Genomic DNA, 22,009 nt, shown 5'->3' with positions numbered 1-22,009 from the left:
CAGTTACCTTGAGCTCAAGCCCCAGGCGGGGCTTGATCCCATGAACCATAAAATCGAGACCCAAGCCAAAGCAAGAGCCGGAAGTTCACCCAACTGAGCCACCCAGGGGCCCCTCTTTTAAAATGTGTTTATGTCATTTTCTATTAGGAATGAAATATGCTCTACATAAAGTTTTCTCTTTGATCTTAAAAGAACAGAGGAAGCTCTCGCTAGTGTACTTTATTTCGGGCTGTGTGTCCGAGCCAAATGTTACTGACGGTGCTATCGGTATGCGCGTTCTCCTACCTACCTGGCAGGGAGAATCCGCTTTGTGGGAAACCTGTTACTAGATCGTTCATGTAAAACCGTGTCTCTGAGTACTGGGCTCTGCATCTGGAATGCCCTCAGCCCCCACGCACTGTTGTCCCAGATTTCCGTGTGTTTTTCTCCTTTGCTTCCTTCACAACCCTGATCGGAGAATCCTTCCTGAATCCATTTCACAAGTAGCAATTCTTTTCCTGACACTTTCTATTATCCTTAGCCTGCTTTCATCCTCTCTGGACCAGTCAACCACACCCAACATTTCTTCATCTCTCTCTCTCCTCTCTTTCTCTCTCTGTCTCTCTTTCCACCACTAATTCCACTAGAAACAGGGACTTGGCCTATATTGTTTGCTGTTACAGCGACAGCGTCTAGGAGAGGATGCCTAGTAGGTCCTAGTGTGTGCACAATATATACTTATGGAATGAATGAATGGTCAGTTTTTCATTGGTGTAACACCAGCTCTCTGGGAAACGGCCCTCAGCCTGACACAGGGCATGGATCCCTGCGAAGAAAGGTTTTAGCTCACGGAAGTCACACTGCAGCTGCCGGCCCACTTACCTAATTCCACAAACCGGAAATAGGGTGGTGAGGACGGGGTGGGGGAGGGGGGCCTCCCAGGCGCGGGCAGACCCTGAAGGTGGTGCAGGGCCCAGAGCGCAGGGCCGGGCTGAAGTCCTTCCGAGTCGCCTCAAGCTGGGTATAAATTAAGTCGGGCAGAAGCCCAGGAGATCAGGACTAGGACAACGACACTAAGCGGCAGAGTGACTGGACGGATCAAGGGACTAATAGGCAAATGGGATGGAAAGCGAGTGGCGGGGAGATTAGGAGGCACTCGAAGGCCGAGCACCATGTAGGTTTGCCCGGATAAAGAGAAGCGCTTCTGCGTGGGGACGGTCGCCTGGGGGCCTCCTCGCCTTGTCCATGTGGGCAAGTCTCATCTTGTCATCAGGGTGGATGAAGGAGCTAATCTGGGTAAAGTCACACGGCGAGTGCTGGGTAGGTGTGAGCTGGCTGCCGCACACAGACAGGCCAGGCACACGGATGCATGGAGCATGATGGGAGAAGACGTGTGTCCCTCTTGTGTGTACCCCACCGCACCTTCTACATAAAATCTCCACGTCGAATATTCCAAACCTTCCCTGGGTCATTCCCATGCTTCTCTGATGTTTGTACGTCGCACTAACTTTTATTCGATAGCTTACAATTGGTCAGAAGGTCAAACACTAGCGTGGCAAAGAAGGCTTGTTCTACAACGTTGGGGCACTGCAAGATTCATAGAGTTTCTTTTTATTTATTAATTCAGTATACTAGCAGACATGCTTTGAAATATAGGGACTTTATAATTTTAATGTCTCTTACTGAACTTGGGTAGAGATAGCAGGAAATCCACATGTATTTTCTCTTTTTATCCTTATTCTCTTTATTTAAAATCAAAAGACCCAAATAAAATTAACTAGATGTCTTTCCTACCTCATAGTTCAAAAGAATCTTTATTGCCGTTCAGAAAGGCAAATTGCCAAGAGATAGACCCCTTCATAGAAATGTCCCATTGTCCTCACCGCCAATTATGTTGATTACTTGCTGCCAGACTCACAAAGAAAACTTCTTTTCATTCCAGCAACATTTTATCATTTCTTTATGCTGTGCTAATCACAGCAACGTAAAATTTATCTACAGCTACGACTTTCGCCAAGAATCAGAAAATAACTCTATAAATGCTTCTGTGTTATCTAAATTTCTGAGCACTAAAGCTAGCACAATTATATTTTGAATCAGAAGACTACAGACCAACACTCAGAGCATCTTAATCCTGCATTATTAGCAATTCTAGCAGTTGTGTGAGTTACCGAACTCTAGCTCATTTGAGGCACTCAGAGATGCGGAAGATGGAAAGTACTCATAAACTGGACGTCGTGAGGTGAGACAAATCCCAAGAACAAAACCTCCCATTTTACTACAGAGAACAAGAAATAGTAACTGCGGCTCGTCCTAAAACTATTATTAAATGGAACAGTGCCTTTTGGAGATATTTTATAAGTCAGAACTTATTTTGATGGACCAGGTGTCAATTACCCTAAATATCCACTTAAATACCAAATCTGATTTTCCAGTAAAGATGCATAAATGGAGCAGTATTTATTTGTTTCACTCTTCTTTCATTATTTATATACAGATTTGTACTTGTTACTATGTTTGATATGTACATCTTACCTCAAAGAATTGGAGAGTCCCTTAAGAGTAATAATGAAGGCTTTCTTTTTTTTGTACTATTTCCACATCTCTGAACACAGCTTTGTTCAAAAAAACAAGGATTTTGTTGTTTTTGCTTATTTTTTAAAAAAAGTTTTTAAATGTTTAATTTTGTTTTGGGGGGGCGAGGGGCAGAGAGAAGAGACACAGAATCCAAAGCAGGCTCCAGGCTCTGAGCAGTCAGCACTGAGCCCACAGTGGGTCTTGAACCCATGAACCATCAGATCATGACCTGAGCGAAAGTCAGTTGCTTAACCAACTGAGCCACCCAGGGTCCCGATGTTTTTCTGTATAAGACAAATTACGTTGTGATTTCAGGGCAATTAAAGGTCTCTCATTTATCCGTGGACATTGTCAATATTAAAAGTTTCTAATAGCCTAAAATATAACCATGCATATATAATATATATACTGCCTTTCAAAATATGTTTATGTCATATAGTTTGCTAATGTTGTCTTTATTATATTCTAGCTAAATTACGCCACTATGCATATAAAACACTACCTGGACCTTGTACATGACAACATGCAAACAGACCTTAGAGTAAGCCATGCTGCACGTCTTTAAGATTCAACAGAAAATAAGAACTATTTTTTCTCATTAATACTCTGATCAAATAGGACTTAGCTATAAAGTTTCGGGCTTTTGACTGAAAATACATCTGAGAAGGGCATAACTGATAGTGCTTGAAAACAATGATAAAAACGAGTGCTTTACAATTTTTTCAACTTTTTACTTTGACACAATTTCAGACTTATTGGAAAGTTCTGAGAATATTAAAAATAATTTACAGGGCACTTGGGTGGCTCAGCCAGTTAAGTGTCCAATTTCGGCTCAGGTCATGATCTCACAGTTCATGGGTTCGAGCCCCACGTCGGGCTCTGTGCTGACAGCTCAGAGCCTGGAACCTGCTTCAGATCCCCAGTCTCCCTCTCTCTCTCTCTGACCCTCTGTTGCTCTCTCTCTCAAAACTAAACATTTTTTGAAAAAAAGAATTTACATGTTTTATCCAGATTCCCTACATGTTAACATTTGTCAGCTTTGCTTTGCTTTATTTTCTTTTGCTTTCCAATATATTATACCCAAAGTATGATTTTCTCTCTCTGTAGGTACTTGTTCGCTTTTGAAAGTAAGTGGCAGACATGATGCTCCTTTATTCTCAACTATCTCAGTGAATATTTCCTAAATACAAAGACACTTTCCAGCTAAAATAACAATTACCAAAATGAGAAATATTAACACTGATATTATAATCTAATCTACAGACATCTCTCAATTTGTCAATTGTCCCAATAATATCCTTTATAGCAAAAGAAAATTTTGGATCACACATTGACCTCGGTTATTATGTCCTTCTGGTCTGCTTTCATCAGGAACATTCCTCAGTTTTCTTTGTTTTCAGAACCTTGATAATTTTGAAGAAACTAGGCCAGCTTTTATGGGACATCGCCACACGCCTAGACTCGGTTTATGTATGTTTGGCAGGACTACTGCAGAGCTATGTTGCGTTACCTGTGCATCGAATTAGGGGAGAGCCTGATATCACCCTGTCCTGCTCTTATTGACATTTACTTTGATTGGTTCATTAAGGTGGTATCTGCCCACTTTCCCCACATAAAGCGATATTTTTCCAGTGTAATAAATAAGAATATTATAGGAGATAATTTGAGAGTAAGCAATATAATTTTCCTGTTACTCATCAGATTTGCATCCACTAGTTTTAGAATCTACAGATGATTCTCTTGGAATCAATTATTAATATGGCAGTTGCCAAATAGTGATTAACTAGTGCTGGTTTAATCAGACATAAGATATATTCTATAATGGTTTTTTTTTATCTTTTTGTAGTTTAATGCTTTCCTTAATGGATTTTTATGTTCTCATTTGTTTCCACTGCTAGTTTTATGTAAGAGAGCTATAAAAATTGTCTAGGTCATTTGGTAAAAAGCTACTAATGGTATAATTCATTTCCTTTTTATAATAAGTGATTGCATCAGCCATATTATTTTAATAATTTTTAGAAACAATGATGCTATTTTAGGAGTGCAACTCATTACATATAAAGGGACATCCTTAAGTAAGATGATTTATACCAGGGCAGCTTGGTGGCTTAATTGGTTAACCGTCTGACTTTGGCTCAGGTCATGATCTTGTGGTTTGTGAGTTCGAGCCCCACTCTGGGCTCACTGCTGTCAGTGTGGAGCCTGGAGCCTGCTTTGGATTCTGTGTCTCCCTCTCTCTCTGCCCCTCCCCTGCTAGTGTTCTGTCTCTCTCTCTCTCTCTCTCTCTCTCTCTCTCAAAAATAAATCAAAAAACATTTTTTATTAAAAAAAAAGAAAGATGGTATTTTCCATTCACTGACTTGGGACAAGGTCAGTGTTTTTGACAGTATTCTGATTAGCGGCAGCAGATAGCAGAAGCTGTAGAAAAATTAAACAAATGGCATTCATTTTATTTCTTTTTTTTAAACTCTATGATGCTATGTGGTTAAGATCTACATGACACAGCAAAGAGTTTTATGTAGTTTTTATATTCTGATTCTTAAAGACAGATGCCACCTCAGGAACAATACTTGTGGGAAAACAAGATCTTAAAAATTCTGTATCGTTGGGTAGTCTTTGCGAAGACATTAAAAAAATTATTTATTTATTTATTTATGAGAGAGAGCATGAGCGGGGAAGGGGCAGAGAGGGAGGGAGACACAGAATCCAAAGCAGGCTCCAGGCTCTGAGCTGTCAGCACAGAGCCTGACACGGGGCTCAAACTCAAGAACCATGAGATCATGACCTGAGCCGAAGATGGACACTGAACCAATGGAGCCACGCAGGTGCCCCTGCAAAGGCGTATTTTAAACTTACCAACCCAGATAGCCTGGCCTCGGCGCCTCTTCTACAGATTCCCTCTCTGCATACACATAGTATGGAGGTCTGAAGGGTGGATTTAATGCTTATCTGTCCATAAACATTACTTCTAAATGTATTTTACCTCTAGATATTAAAATGTCATAATTGAAAAATTTTAGTGACCCAGTTAAGAGGAATGGAGAAGGTGTTTATCTTCTTTAAGTGATTTAAATTGATCATAGTACAGAGAACATTTGAAAATTTTCTTGTGACAAAATAGGAAACAAAAGTGGGGAAAATTCTAGCATGGAGCTATGGATTGGCATTGATTGGTCGTTTGCTGACAATCAGGTGTTAACTCCCATTTTATTCCCAACCCATCACCCATAATGCCCGTGTAAGTGCTCGACTAGTGCTCTTGGACCTGCCCTGCTGGACGGCTCACTTGTAACCGGAAATATCTGCTCACTGGGATTATGGTTTAAGCGAGGAGGACCTTAACAGAACCATTCCGTGATTTTTGATATTCAAATTTTACTTATTTTTGTTGCTATGTCTTCTTACTTTGCTTTGGCAAAAGTTGAGGAACTAGGTTTACTGAAAGGACACTAGCATTTATTTTCATTCAGGTGGGGCTGGATGAGATCACAATTTAATGACAGAATTTGTAACAAAAAGGACAGAGGTGTCATAGCTCGGGGAGCGTGGAAATCCCTCCTCTCTTACAACTTTATAATAGTTTGTCCTGACCCTGGTCTCCCACGCCTCACCTCCACGTCCACCCCATCCCCATCCCTTTCCTCAGCCCCTAACCATCCTTAGCCTGCTTTGCATAGAGCTTTGCTAGATCTAGCTTTATGTTCAGACATAAAATATTCACAATATGTAGTTTTCACAGACTAACTGTATCAATGGAGCAGAAGATGGAGACGTTCGTCTAACCATCATGAACTTTGAAAATTGACCCCCCAACCCTTAAATATATCTCAGTACAAGGATTCAAAATGTTCTGTCTTCAAAATCATGTCATACAAACTTTAAATAATGTTAAAGTATATTATTGACAGTGAAATAAGTATGTGTTTGTATGTATATTCATGTATTGCATGTATCATATGCATGATATATGATACACATATATAATTTATTTAATAAATTAACTGCTATCCTTCAGTCAATGCCATTTTTAAAATAAATTGTTGTAATGCTTATTCATTTTTGAGAGACAGAGCATGAGTAGGGGAGGGGCAGAAAGAGAGGAAGACACCAAATCCAAAACAGGCTCCAGGCTGAGCCGTCAGCACAGAGCCCTGCGAGGGGCTGGAACCACAAACCGTGAGATCGTGACCAGAACCGAGGTCGGATGCTCAGCCGACTGAGCCACCCAGGTGCCCCATGTCAGTGCAATTTTTAACATGACTGCAGCCAACAGATATGTAAGACATCTCTAATTCTAATTAAATGATTCATTACTTAAAGCTATATTCGTATAATTTAAGGATCAATGAAACAACAGAAAATCAATGGTAATGAGAGGCTTTCTAGCTTCATGACTGCCTTTGATCTTACTTTTTGCTGTAAACAAGATGAGCCAGCTTCTGCTTTCAGCACTGTTCCGCAGTTAAAAATAATAAAATCAGTATTACAGTGTCTGTCACACTACAGCCAAGTTTTTTTCTCAGCTGATTTTTGGTTCCTATTAGCTTTCCAGTTTCTTCTTTTGTCAGAATCAGAATTGCTCATGCACCGTTTTGGCCAATCCAATTCACACTTACCAGCTGTGTGAACATGCCCAGACAGGAGGGACTATTCCTAAGAGTGGCATGAATCCTAAGGAAAAGAGCCCTGAATGAGAAGCCAGAGGTCAGGGCGCTTCCTTTGGGGAAGTGGATGGCTGTCCCAGCCCTCGGACTCTCTCCTTCTCTTTCAGGCGGTTGACAAACTGTGCTTTTGTCTCAGTGGAATTTTCCTGCAGTGGGTAAAAAGGAGATATCCGTGTATCCATATCTTCTTTGATGTGTAAGCAATCAGAATGTCCTGGCCTAACACTACAATGATTATTTCTCATGACTCGTTAGCTGGGTGGTTCTTCTCTCCCTGTGGTGCTGGCTGGCGTCACTGGTAAGGCTGCATTCATTCGGTAAGTGTGTTGAATTGGGAAGATCGAGAAGATTCCCTTTAAATGTCTGGGGCCTTGGTACTGGTCATTGGCTGAGACTCCTCGTTCTCTCCCTGCAAGTGGTTGAATTCCACATGGTTCCTTTCTCTCTCAGGACATCCTGGAGATTCAAGGATCTAAGAGAGCAAATGTCCAAGTTTCCAGGCCTATAAAGTCCCTGAAATGGCAGAGTGCTATTTCGGCTGCATTTGCTAGGCAAGACAAGTTACATTCTACTGGGCAAGGCCTGCCTGACTCAAGATGAGTGTGTGTGAGTGTGTGTGTGTGTGTGTGTGTGTGTGTGTGTGTGAACACGTGTGTGTGTGAGTGTGTGTGTGTGCATGTGTGTGAATGGATTCTACCTCCTGATAGAATGAATGCCATGGACACACAGGGAGGGGAAAATAGTTGGCTCCTAAATTCTGAAACTACCTATAAGAAAGGTACATTTTTTTATATGCTTCCCAGATTAATTTCCACCATTTTTCTGTAATCATGGCCATATACCCTCAGGACATTATTCTTCCTACCTTCAGTCCATGTACCTTCAGTGAAGTCCCATCCCTAGCTCAGTGTAAAGTATGTGACCTTGGTTTGAGTTGTTCAGAGCATCATATTACTTTTACCATTGAGTTCAGGAGAGAAAACTATGATCTAGTCAAAGTCAAGTGGGTGTTTACAATGTATTTTTCTGGTCCTTCTGGGAAAGAGATCCTCATCTTCTTCCTTAGTGGACTCGAAGCTAAGACGGTATGGTTAACCAGAGGTAGTGAATAGAAAATCAGTCAGACAAGAGATTCAAGCACAAGAAAGCGGAGTCTAAACCTCCAGAGAGGAAAACCAGACCCAGGTAGCATAATTTGGATCCTCGAATCTCACTTTCTGGAAGCCAGCACCCCCCTTGGTTTTCTCTGGGTTGTCAGACAATTAATTTCCATTTGTACATAGGCAGGATGAGATGGATATCTATTCACCTGACCAGTTCCAACCAGTAACAGTAGAAAGTTAAAAGTGTCTACAATTCCATTCCCTTCTTGGTTTTTGTGGCTCAATGTTTTAAATGCCTTGAAAGAAGAGAGTGAAGAGACAGAATTCCTCTGTGAGAAATATAAAAAGAGAATCAAGGATTTTCCCAATATTAGAAAACAGATTTTTATCAGTTGAAGTTGGAAGTGGATGGAGCAAAGATCATCCTCTGACACTGCACTCCAGCGCTCTGAGGAGATGGCCAAGCCTCAGGAGAGAAAAGAACCATAGCCATGGATGGCATAGAATCCACGGAGCTGGCTGGCTCGAAGGGCCCAGGGACAAGGATCAAGGGAACCTGCACGCGTGACTTGGAAATGACACATCAAGACTCCAAGGACTTCGCAACATCCTTACTGGGAGAGTCTGTGGGACCCCGGAGGCCAAGTGGCCTGCGTCCTCAGGGGAACTGAGATTGAAGTTGATCATAAATTAACTTTTACAAAATAAAACAGTGATTTTTTTTGTACCTCCGTATCTGTAGACTGAGACTTATACTTCTTAAGCACTAATAAGATACATGAACTAAGGCAAATTATTTGGGATTTCTGGGTCGCGGTGTTCTCCTTACAGAAGCTGAAGGAGGAGGGATCATGATATTGAAAATATCTCCTATGTTGTGTCTCCGTCTCTCTCTACCCGTCCCCTGGTCGTGCTCTGTCTCTGTGTCTCTCAAAAATAATAAACACTTAGAAATTTAAAAAGAAAGAGAATATCTTGTATGTCTATGATAACTGGAGAGAGGTGGGTGGAGGGCGGGAGACAGAGACAGAGTGTGTGTGTGTGTGCAGATGTAAAATTTCAAGTCCTGTGGAGCACCTACTATGTGTCAAGCTCTGTGCCAGATGCTGGGAGCATAGAGATGAGAAGAATAAGCCTGGGTCCTCTGTGGCCAGACCCTGTAGTTCGTGGGCACACAGACAGTTACACATGAAGGATGAGTTCTCTGCCGGGAGGAGTACTGAGGCATTTGGGAGCACCTAGAAGGTGTGCCTCTCCAAATTTCCAAGTCACGCAGAGCCACCAAGTCCAAGTTGATAAATAAGGCCAGTAGATACTTATTGAGCAAAGTTGGGAAGGAGGTTTGGCAGGGTGAGAATTGTGCTAGGCCAAAGGAACAGCACCTTCGAGGCCTGTGTGGAGAGAAAGCATCGTAAGTTACAGGGACCAACGTGTTCATGAGCAGGTCGAACTTAATCTCTGACGTGGGACGTGGCATCCGTACAAGATGAGGCTGGAGAGCTAAGCAGAGGGCGACCATAGCATGAAGTCCCTTATATGCCATTTAAAAGGTTTGAGTCTCATCTTAATGTGTAGGTAGAGGATTTTAAGCCAGGAAATTATGTAACCAGATTTCCATTTTTAGGATGACAAATTTGGCTGCAGATTAGAGGATAAAATGGCAGGGGGCAGGGACCCCATTCAGGAATCGTATGTTGTGAATGGGGGTGTTTTCCAGCAGCAGGCTCCTGCTCTGAAACGCTGTTGTCTCTCCTGGGCTGTGATTTCCACTCTGGTACAGATTTCCCTTCCAGCCTGCAGAATCAGAAACTACTAGAGCTGCCTGGTGGTCTCAGAACAACTCGTCGCTTTCACCATCAAGCTTTCACCATTATATTCGGATCCTCGAAGGTCTACTAAGAATGCCACTAATTGTTGTCATGCAGACCTATGAGGATGAGCCTTACTCTACTATTTTGATAACCCCCCTGAATCCGCCTCCACCTACAGAAATTAATAGCATAATTATGTTAATCGTAATAATATACTGAATTCAGGGTTTGAGGAAGGACTACATATGTTATATTTATGCAAAAGACCTGCCACATAGTAGGCTCACAAGTAAAACACAGGATCATTTTTCATAGTTGATCTGAACCGGCATGCAGTTCCTTCCACACAAGACTTCAGTGTTCTCTTGTAAATGTAACTTCCCCTGAGAGCCAAGAGTAAACACTGAATGGGATCAAAATAACTTTGAGCCATTGTTAAGTCTATTAGCACAAAAGACAGCATCAAAACTCAAATGTTGCAGGAAGAACAGATCAGCCATCTCCGAAGAAGTAAATGAATAAAGAAACTTGAAAGTGCTTATCTTCATTAAAGAAATATATGAGGTGTGACTGAAGTCATGTGGCTTAAATGGGGCTTTGAAGGCTGGTTCCACAGCCACACACACACAATGAGCCTCCTCATTGTGCAGTCCACAGCAGGGATGGTAGCGTCGGGGTAGATAAGGGATGTCTGGTTCTCCTACATTAAATGTAGGTCTCATTTGAATTGCATTTTAACTACTGTGCTTCTGATGTCCTGAAATCATGGATGATACTATAAATACAGTGAATTCATGACAGTCTTCAAAGTTCTTTGGAGGAGGGGGGGATTATCAAATCATTTTAATCTTTATAATATCTAAAGCAAAGTGAACAACATTTACAACTGCTTTATTGGTGGGAAAAAATTACATCTCATTTGCTCCTGGTAATTGGACTCTACATTTCCCAACAGATTAAAAGTGAAGTTTGTTAACTTTTCCCTGTATCCTTTGGCATACAGAATGCCACTGTGATCGCTGAACTTGTTTTATGTGCAGAATCTACAGTTCTTCCAACACAAATCATTCCAACTTTGTTTCCTTTTGCACTTTTACTTTTATTATCTGAAGGGCCTCTGTGATTTTGTAGATATTTTTACGTGACTTGGAAAAATGGTGGTGGTTGCAGTTGTTTATAGTAGGCATATGTGTGATAATTTACATGCACTGTGTAACAACACTTTTGGATAAAAGTACAGATCATTGTCATGTTATCACAGTTTTTTTAGGTCAATGACAAACACTTAAAAAAACATCTTTTGGGGGGATGGATTTCTCCCACGAGTCTGTTAACAAAGACACTAAATTTGGAAAGTATTTTAAAATTTTTGAGGACAACCAAAATGTACTAATAACATCTGTAAACATTCATTGGCCTTTGCCAACTTTTTCTAAATAATCATCAATGAGCCATATGGAACATCTTTCCAACATCGCTATTTTATTTTTTAGGAGAGTCAACTCTTTTAGGCCATTTTGTGCTGATAGTGCTATCTAATATAAAACTCGATATGCTATCATTCTCTCTTGTCCAACTAGGGGGAGTACTCTTCAGGTATGCGAGCCACGCAGAATCATGGTAGCGTGTTATGCTCTTGACAAAAATGCACAGCCCTGGAGGTGGTCACATGACTTCTAGGAAGGCCAATCAAATTCCCCCATAAATCAGAACACAGACAGCGGGCGTGAGATGCCCCTTCTCTGTAGGGCTTCTCTGCTAGGAAAAGTACTCACGGATGTTAATACCATCTTCCCTATCATGTATAGAAAACAGAGACTCTTTCCTGAGGGTTTTACTTGTGAGAGGCACAGAGTGAGTACCTAGGGAGGAGAAGATGCGTAACTGGTATGTGAAATGTGAAAAGACAACATTCCAAGAAAGGATTGTTCTGGAGAAAGGGTGGGGAGCCTCTGAAGGCCGTACCCATGTGGAACCACCGTGTAAGCTCTGGGGCACGCATCACACAAGATGGCCCATACTCTGTCTTCCATAGAAGAAGGGCATCCTACCTTTGGGTCCTCTCAGCTCAGGAAGCTGGGTTTTGGAGACCTGAGGGACTGACCAAAGTTAACTTTTTTCCTCTTAAGCTTGTTGTCTATTTTCTTTGTTCGTTTTTCTTCTTTTTCCCGCTCCACTCTTTTTATTTTTCCATTTTCTTATGCTTTCTTCCCCCATTTTTTAATTTTTTATTTTTATTCTTCTTCTATTAGCCTTTCCTCACCCTTTTTCTCATTTTCTTACTTTTTATTTTTTTAAACATTGGTTTTTCTCTTTTTCTCATTTGTCTTTGTTATTTTCCTATTTTTCTTTGTTTGCTTTTTTATTTATCTTTTTTCTTCTTTCCTAATTCCTATATTTTCTCATCTTTAAAAAATTTGTTAGTATTTATTTATTTATTTATGGACGGTCACCATGTTCCATTCACTTTAAAATAAGCTCACTAGATGAACTGTATTAGTCAGAATCCTCCAGGGAACCACGTTAGTAAAATAAGGATTTGGTTCACATGATTATGGAAGCAGAGAAGTCCTTCAATCTGTCATCTGCCCGTTTGAGATCCCGGAGGGCGAGTGGTGTAATTCAGTCCAGTCTGAGTCCAAAGTCCTGAGACCCAGGGAGACTGATGACCTAAATTCCAGCCTGAGGGCAGGAGATGACATGAGACATCTTGGCTCCAATGAGACATAGATCTAACCTTCACATGGACTTTAGCTCTGGTTTTCTTTGAGGTTATTTGGATCAAGCCTCCCTCCAAATTTTCCCAATTTTAAACTGACCTCGTGGGGCACCTGGTGGCTCCGTGGGTGAAGCTTCTGACTCTTGGTTTTGGCTTGAGTCATGATCTCACGATTCTTGCACTTAAGCCCTACGTCAGGCCCCTGACAGCACAGAGCCTGCGTGGGATTCTCTCTCTCCCTCTCTCTCTCTGTCTGCTCCTCCCTTGCTTGCATATGTACAATCTCACTCTCTCAAAATAAATAAATAAGCATTAAAAATTAAAAAAACATAGACTCCCCTCTGGACAGTTTGCCTCCAACCCCACAGGGAGCCCCACACGCTGTGGTTCCTCTTTGCCTTCTCTACTTGGGACACACACATAGTAGCTATGGTCCCCTGGAGAGCATTGGCAAGGGTGACATCACCAACGTGTACTTGGCCCTGCACGTCCTCACCCAGAAAGGTGGCTGTGGAGATCAACGGTATCAAGCAGAACTCTCCCAGCCTCCAGAGACTGCACCACAAAACCCCCGCCACAAAGGTCTCCAATCACCTCCACTTAGGGAGGTTTTGTTCAAAATTTTTAATGTTTATTTATTTTTGAGAGACAAAGAGACAGAGCTTTAGCAGGGGAGGGACAGAGAGAGGACACACAGAATCTGAAGCAGGCTCCAGGATCTGAGCGTCAGCACAGAGCCCGACGTCGGGCTCGGACCCACAAACCGTGAGATCATGACTTCAGCGAAGTCGGCCGCTTGACCCACTGAACCACCCAGGTGCCCCAAGAGAGGTTTTATTCAGAGATTGACTCATCTTGCAATAAACGGGTGGAGGACAGCGATCCCATTACTTCATGGCTCGCAGCAGCAGGAGGAGGAAGAGGCTAGAAGTCAACTCCACCAGCGAGCGTCAGCCACACAGGTGGCCATGGACCCACTCTTTGTGTCCTCTCAAAACTCATGTGCCGGTGCACCGTCCCCCACTGTGATGGTACTTGGAGGCTATTCGGGTTTGGAGGTACCTTTGGGAGGTAATTAGGTGTAGAGGAGGTCGTGAGAGTAGAAGAGGGAAACACTGGAACCTTCTCTGCCTGCCACGTGAGGACACAGGGAAGGAGCCGCTGCCACGAGGTGCGCCCTCACCAGGCGCCAACTCTTGCTGGCACCGGGACTTCGGACCTTCCAGCCTGCACAGCTGTGAGAAATCATGACACCGTGTGCATGATGTTTGGTCACAGGAACGCAGACCCGCTGAGAGAGGGGCCTGAGGCCGAACACCTGCTTCTGGGCACTGACGAGGCGGGTTCTGGCCTCAGCAGTGATCTCGCCTTTGGCAGGGAGCCGGGGACCTCCTGCGGCAGTGCCCCTGACGCTGCCCCCGGCCTCTCCCAGGGCCACAAGTACCGCAGCCCCGTGGTGAGCGCGTGCTGCTTGGCAGACACCCTCTTACCGTCAGCGGCGCCCGCCTGCAGATGGACAGAACTCCCCTTCTGCATGTTCGCGGAGTGTGAGCCCTGCTTGAGAAATTCTAATCCGAAGGCCCAGCAAGAGACACACATTGGAAGAATTGGGAAAGACCCGTGGAGGAACGTGGGCCATGAAGGGAAACTCCAGGCTTGCACCGAGCCGCTCCCTGACTACAAGGATCCCCGACAGACTGAGTGACGGTCGGTCGACGGGAGAGAAGATCGAGCCTTGCTAAGCGGCCAGGAGGAGTGGGGCAGGATGAGGGCACCTGTCTGCTCCTGGGCTGCAGAGGTAGGAGCCGGGGGGCCACACCGTGACTCAGAGGCCCCCACCTTCAGCTGATCCCACCAACAGCAGTTCTTCTTCCCCCTCCGGCAGGGGACACGCCCCGGATCTCTGCCAACCAGAAGCGGTGGAGTTTCAGCAAACCTGTCCTTCACACCTCTAATTCTTACTGTAAGAATAATCAGAGTAAAGACACTGTAAATCCGTGGTGGGAAGGACCAGGAGTCGGGGTGGAGATGAGCAGCCCCTCCAGAGCACCGCCCGGCGAGGAGGACCGCCATCCCCCCACGGCCCCCCAGTGTGGCTGCACGACCTCCCCTCCCCCCACCACACCCGTGGCTGTGTGGGAAGCCCAGACAGAACTACCTTCCCCCAGGCTGTAGCTTCCAACGCTCCCTCCTATCTGGGCAGCGGGGACACGGGCGAACCAATAGCATTTGCCTGGCACTGAGACCCCAGGCGCTTCTTCACACCCAGGGCTGGCGGGGGCCACCGAGAGATTCTTCATCTTCATCCACGGACACCTGGGTTTCACGTTGCCCAGAAGAAACCGTCCTGAAGTTGAAAACACACTGAAGTCAATCAAACATCACAGGACAGGCAGCAAGGGGAGGGGAGGCAGTAATCAAATTGAGAAAGAATGTCCGAAGTCAAGCTAACGCTCTGGTGCTTTCCATGGAGCTGGAAGATGGTGTGTTCCATGGGGCCCAGCGACGAGGTGTTGGAGGGAAGCCAGGGAGGCACAAACAGCCGTGGGTGGGGCCCCAGCCAGAAGTAGCACCTGCCGAACGAGCGTCATACACCTGCCCAGAGATTTGGGACAGTGGGGGTAGAGGTGTGCAAACTGCCTGGGCTGACCCGCAGCGGGGCTCAAATTAAGAGGATCCCCGGCAGCACACGGCCTTCAGAGCCATTGTCTCCAGAATATCTGCTCAACTTAAAAGACCAGTAGGAGGGGCGCCTGGGTGGCTCAGTCAGTCGGGCATCCAGCGTTAACTGAGATCATGATCTCACAGTTCGTGGGTTCGAGCCCCACATTGGGCTCTGTGCAAACTGCTCAGAGCCTGGAGCCTGCTTCGGACTGTGTCTCCGTCTCTCTCTGCCCCTCCCCTGATCACACTATCTCTCTCTGTTTCTCAAAAATTAATAAAAATGTTAAAAAAAAAAAAAGACCACCAGAAGCCATTAGAACAGGAGGAGCAGCACTGCACCTGGGCGTGGGTGCTGGCCCCCTCCCCCACCCAGGACTTCAGAGATACCCCCCCAACAATCTCCCCTCCCCTAACCGGCTTTGCCTCATTTCCCTCTTTGTGGAGAAAGAGGGGTGGTTCTATGGAAATGAGCGCACTTGGGGCACCTGGGTGGCTCAGATGGTTAAGCGTTAGACTTCGGCTCAGGTCATGATCTCATGGTTCATGGGTTCAAGCCCTGCATTGGGCTCTGTACTGACAGCTGAGAGCTGGGAGCCTGCTTTGAATTCTGTGTCTCCCTCCTCTCTACCCCTCCCCTGCTCATGTTCTGTCTTTCTGTCTCTCTCTCTCAAAAGTGAATAAACCTTAAAAAAAAATTTTTAGAAATGAGCGCACAGCCAGCAGCTCAGTGCGCACGTGCTCTCCCCCCCCCCTCCTACTGCGCTAGTTTATACATTGTGTTTAAATGCAGTGGCCAAAACCAAACAACAGCTGCTTTATTGCCACAGCCATCCCAAAGACGGTTCTCTACAACATTCAGGAAGACCCCGAATCCTTCAAAGTTCCTTGTGACCCAACTGAAATGAAAATGAAAACGAAATCACAGAACGTAAACCGTTCCCTGGAGGGAAACCAAATCTTGATAAGACCACCCCTAGAATGGGACAAACGTCAGTGAATTGGACAGGGGACAGCATTGGGGCGCTGTGGTGTTGGGTTTTGTTGCTGGGAAAACAAGGCATGAAGGGCACTTCTGTAGGACCCACCTTGCTATAAAACAGCCACTCTTTATAAGCCTAAGGAAACAAGCAAAAAACAAAACAGTGAGTCTCGTGCATGGAAACTGCACTCTCAGAAAAAGGAGCTCGCTCTCCCTAAAGCTCCCTTTTGTCATTTGTTGTCCGGCTCAAGGATCGTGGCTTCCTCTGACCCTTCACATGTCAATTCTATCGACTGGCTCTTAGGACCGTCCAGAAACTATTTCCATTCATTCTGTCCTTTAATAGGTATATTTGCAACTGACATTTGCACAACTCTTTTAATATTTTCAGCCTTTTCAAATGCATTATCTCATTTAAATCTGACTCCGACTTTTTGTTATTTTTTTCACAGCTCCTAAAATCCCTGCGGTGAATGTTAGAATCCCCTACTGACGACACCCTGACACTTGTCCTCAGAGTCCCATGCCTCAATACCAGGAACTGCCCCTTCCGTGGCACACTGTGAATCTACTTCTTTGGTCTTACTTTAGGCTCTAGGATGGCTCCAGGTTCCTCAAGCTCTGGAATCCTAAGGTCTTCTTCAGCAATATTTGAATATAATCTGCCTATATCCATTTTGCAAGCCTTATGTCCACTAAATCTGCTTTTAAACTTCATTTATACTTTTAGGAACTTGACCCCTCTTTTTTTCCCCAGCTGATGTTTGCCTGTTATAGTTTAGATCCAAGATGCATTTTTTTGACTGTTTTTTTTCCCAACAGCCTTATACATTTTTCTCCCTCTCTGTCATAATCTCCATGAAAGATCTCAGTCATCTGTTAATCCAGCTCCCTGTTTTACTCAGGCTACCGGGCACTGCTAAAGTAATCACAAAGATATACATTGGAGTCTCTTGAAATCTGGGTTCAGTCTTGGCTACAACCTCAAGGCTGCCTGACATTTCTCTTGTACACCCTGGGCAGCTCCCTCCCGTTCCTCCCAGAAGCCTTAGCAGGCTTCATTAGCACTGTGAAGTGGCACCCTAGGGCTAATGTTCTCTTTACCAGCACGTCTTTCCTAGTGCCAAGACAATACTGAGGCTATCAGGGACTCTCTGTCGAAAGCTCCATATTTAAATAAAATCATCCTTCCTTCTTTCCTTCACTCTTGTTTCCCAAATTTTACTCCTGAGAGGATTGGGAAGTTTTCCTCTTTTTCGTAGATTATTCCTCCTCTTTCTTCCGGATCACATCTCTTCCTTCTGCTCTAAGAAGGAGATCTAAGGTCATTATCTCACATTCAATAGTATATTAAACTTGGTCATTGGTGGGGTTTTGGGGTGAGGGTTAGGGTGCGGAGCTGATGGCCGAGAAAGAATTCTTGAAGACATCTTTGGTGCAAAAAAGATGATTTTTAAAAACTGTTTCCTTTTTTTTTCCTGTATTTTATTTATTTTTGAGAGCAGGGGAGGGTCAGAGAGAGAGGGAGACACAGAATCTGACACAGGCTCCAGGCTCTGAGCTGTCAGCACAGAGCCCAACGCGGGGCTCTAACCCACAAACCATGAGATCATGACCTGAGCTGAAGCCGGATGTTTAACGGACTGAGCCACTCAGGCGCCCCAAAGATGATTTTATTAAAGCATGGGGACGGGGCCCGTGGACAGAAAGAGTCCACTGGGGTTGTGAAGAAGGACTGATTATAATTACCTTTAGGTTGGGAGAGTGTTAGGTGCAGAGTAAGTTTCTAAGAAATTTTGGAAGCAAGGTTTCTAGGACCTTGAGGGGGTAGCTATTGTTAGAAAAATGGCATTTATTACTGTTTAGTGAAACCTCAGTCATGAAACTGCTCAGGTGTATATCAGGGGCCATACGCTTGGAGTATAATTGCCAACATATACTTGAGGGTTGAAGATAAAGGCAGTTTGCAAAGGAATTTTTATGGGTTTAAGGAGACTCACAGGATCCTGAGAAGGGGGGTGGTGGTCAGGATAATGTTAGCCAAGACCCCCTTGTGCCCCCAGCGAAGTGTCATCACCCAGGCAGCTGAGCTCCCAGAGGGAGGTCACTCTGCCTGTTTCCAAGACTTGCCAATGGGCTGGAAGCTGGCCATACGGGAATTTAATTTTTCATTTGCCTCTGTTTCCCACATCACCATGGCAAGCACGTAAAGCGCCTTACATCTTGGTGAGGGTGGTATTAGGGCTCCAGGAGATGGAGTCTGAAGGTTTCTGGAGGTTAGGCTCTGGAGAAGATTGCCTTTCTCTTGCAGTTTACTAAGTTATCCATAAACTGAAGGAGCCGCCTGTCCTGCATGACTGTGATCTTTATCAGTCAACCATTTGTTTTCCTTCCTTTCTCCTGTCCTTGGGCAGCCGGGAGTGTCTGAGGAGTATCACGCACAGCTCAGCTGGGTGGTGGTGCTGTTAGGTGGTGCTTGGCCCTTAGCTTGCCTTATGGTCCCTCATCAGTCCTATTTCTTTTATGGTTAAAAAAATGACCTTCCTAACCCTAACACTTACGAGTTAGGGTCATCTTCTCTCTTACCTTCTCTCCTTCCCTGATGAGCTGTGACTAGGTTATGGACAGTATTTTCCTACTTCCCACTGTCTCATTACTTATTCTCTTTCAAATTTCTCTACTCTTCATCTTTGACAATACTCTTGCTGATTGTTGGCGAAGGTCGTCGGTTGAATGGGGAGGTGGACCTGGACAACTGAGGGGCTCCTCCCCACCCACCCCCATTCTTGGACTGTGCAATCTGTCCACTGCACTAAGAGCTTCTTCAAAGGACACGGCTTTGAGAGAGCACTGTGCTGTTGAGACGCTCTGGATGGTGAATGTGACTCAACCTCATTAAGTTCTCTGCATAAACTCTTAAGGTTCTTGTGGGTGGGTGAGTGTGACAATCTATTTGTCTTGCGTCCACCCAAGATAAGCCTCCTGCACATCCCCATACTCATCAACCTGTCACCTGCCTCTCTGGACTGGTCTGCCTTTCTTCATCCTTCCCTGCCTCCGAGTCCAGGGGCCAGTTTAAGCTTTCACTTGGGGAGCACACGGAGTTGTGCTGGCTCACACCAGGGTTTCCCTCATGACCGCACGAGCGCCAGATCCAAAGAGATCTCTTCAGTCCTCATCCTACTGGCTTTGTCTGTGATCGCTCATCCAGCTGACCCACCTTCGCTGGGTTCCTTCCCCGGCCGAAGAGCATTCTCTGGCCCTCCGATTTGTGGACTCCTTGCCTACAGCTGTTAAATGTTTGTGTGTTCCGACTTCCTGCTGTTGATGTTCTTTTTCTTTCCATTCTACATTCTCCCTGAAGGGATCAAACCGTGATGATGTTGGAAAGTTATCTGAGACAAAATGCTTCATGCACGACCAGCAGTTGCTCTCTGCCCAGATCAAACCTTTGTATTTGCGCTGGAACATGTAATGAAGCTTCTCCACTCACCGCAGAATTTAGCTCAAGCCTCAATTTTACCTTCCATGCCTGATAAGCTTCATGTTCCAAAAAAAAAAAAAAAAAAAAAAAGGAAGTACTAATCCCATCCCCACTTGTGAGGAGGTGGCCCTGGGCAGTTGGGCTGGGAATAAGGGAAGAGTAGATAGTTTGAAGCCTTGATGGACAGTCAGGGCTGAGATGAGAAAGCAGAAATACTGGAGAATCGGTGATATGATTAGAATGCAGACACTGAGATCATGCATTCCTCAACATGTTTAGTAAATTCCCATTTACAAATTATGTGATTTATAATCTGTTAAATCTTGGGAGAGGTAATGGTTTTTCTATTCCTGAGATTCAGGATATTGATACCCATTTATATGGTCACTGTAAGATAGACTACTTGAACATCAAAATTTTGATATATTCACTGATAATCAGCCAAAAGAGAGGCAGCATCATGATTTAGATGGCAGTATATAGCAAGTTATATTTTTAGTGTTTTTCAGAATTCTTGTAAGTCACTAAGAGTGTCTGAAACATTTATAGATTTTACTCAGTGCGGGAATATACCACCCTCCTTTTCAAGCATGTAGCAAGCAATCCACACCAATACTGAGAGATAGTGGGGTGAACTCGTTAAGATCCTGGGCTCTGGTGACCTATTTCATCTGGTGAGCTATTTCATAGCTCAGGCTCATCTGCAGTGTGGGAATAATAGTATCTTCCTTGTAAGTCTGTTATGCGAATTATGTGAAGTAATATAAAGCCCTTAGAACAGCACCCTGCATTTTATACATGGTACATAATTTCTATTATTATAATTTCATATTTCAGTCTCATGATACAATTCCACTGGGAAAATATGAATTGTTCTAATTTTTTAGAATTGTGGTATCTTGAAATAGGTCCTTGGGAAATAGTGGCCGTTTGTGGTGGTTCAAAACCTGGGTTTAGGAATTAATCTCCATACGCTTATCATTTATGTTGATTGAACCCATGTATGAGTTATGCTTTGCTGCAATCACAGTTCACGTTAGTCAATTTCCAGAACGCTGATGCATTTCTGAATGGAGTGCTGAACACTTACAACTTCTATCGACTACTTCCTTTCCCCTCCCACAAGAGTTACTTTCTATTCCCATTTAACTGAAATCCATTTCCAACAATCCCTTTCAGGGGCACACCTCTTCCATTCTGTGAGTGACAGCTGTGCAAATGTCTCCGTGCTGCTTTAAACACACGCTCTGCACTTCTCTAAGTATTTCTGCTCAACATAATGTTCTCTACTTTTCATATCACGTCTTCCGCATTAGATAGCAACGCTGATCAAGGTTAGTAACCATGTCCACTTTGTTTTATACTTCACTTGTTCGCCACGTGGATTTGTATACTTGAGGCTGAGAAAGAAGCTTAAGACACTTTGGGGACGGATTTGCTGAAATTAACCTCTCCAGTTTGAATCCTGAAAGAACTAGGCCATTATAATTACATAATTTTTTTTTTTTGGTAAACTTGAAGAGACCTTCGAGATCAGGTTTTCCAGATCCTTCGTTTTACAAATTAGGAAACTGAGTCCCCGTGTATCAGTGGGAGAGCCAGAATCACAATTCATTCCTCCCCGCTGATAAGCCCCGGGCTGTTTCTGCAGAGTCAGCTCCCTTTTGGATTGAGTCATTTATTTTCCAGGTGATTTCTGCATATTATGGTGTGTGTGGGGAGGAGGGAGAGGGGAGTGGCCTCAAGGTCTCTGGAGCCTTGCCAGGTTACAGAACCCACCACGTAGAACACAGAAGAAGGAAGAGAGACCTAATAGAAATTAAGAGGAGAGTTTTTCTTTTCCTCGTCTTTAGTAATATCGTTATAAGGCGGAAAATGGCATACTTAAAAGGAGATCTTAGGGAATGCAAAATCATCCTATCAAATCTGTCTCTTCTGGAATGATCTTTTCGTCGTCTGCACGTTAGGGGGGCTTATTTTGGCCACAGGGGCCTCTCCGGGGTCGTGCAGGGGGTGGGGTGGGGAGACA

The sequence above is a fragment of the Suricata suricatta genome, chromosome 1 (assembly GCF_006229205.1).
Source record: "Suricata suricatta isolate VVHF042 chromosome 1, meerkat_22Aug2017_6uvM2_HiC, whole genome shotgun sequence".
In the NCBI taxonomy this organism is placed as follows: Eukaryota; Metazoa; Chordata; class Mammalia; order Carnivora; family Herpestidae; genus Suricata; species Suricata suricatta.
Note: the sequence above shows the minus strand (reverse complement) of the source record.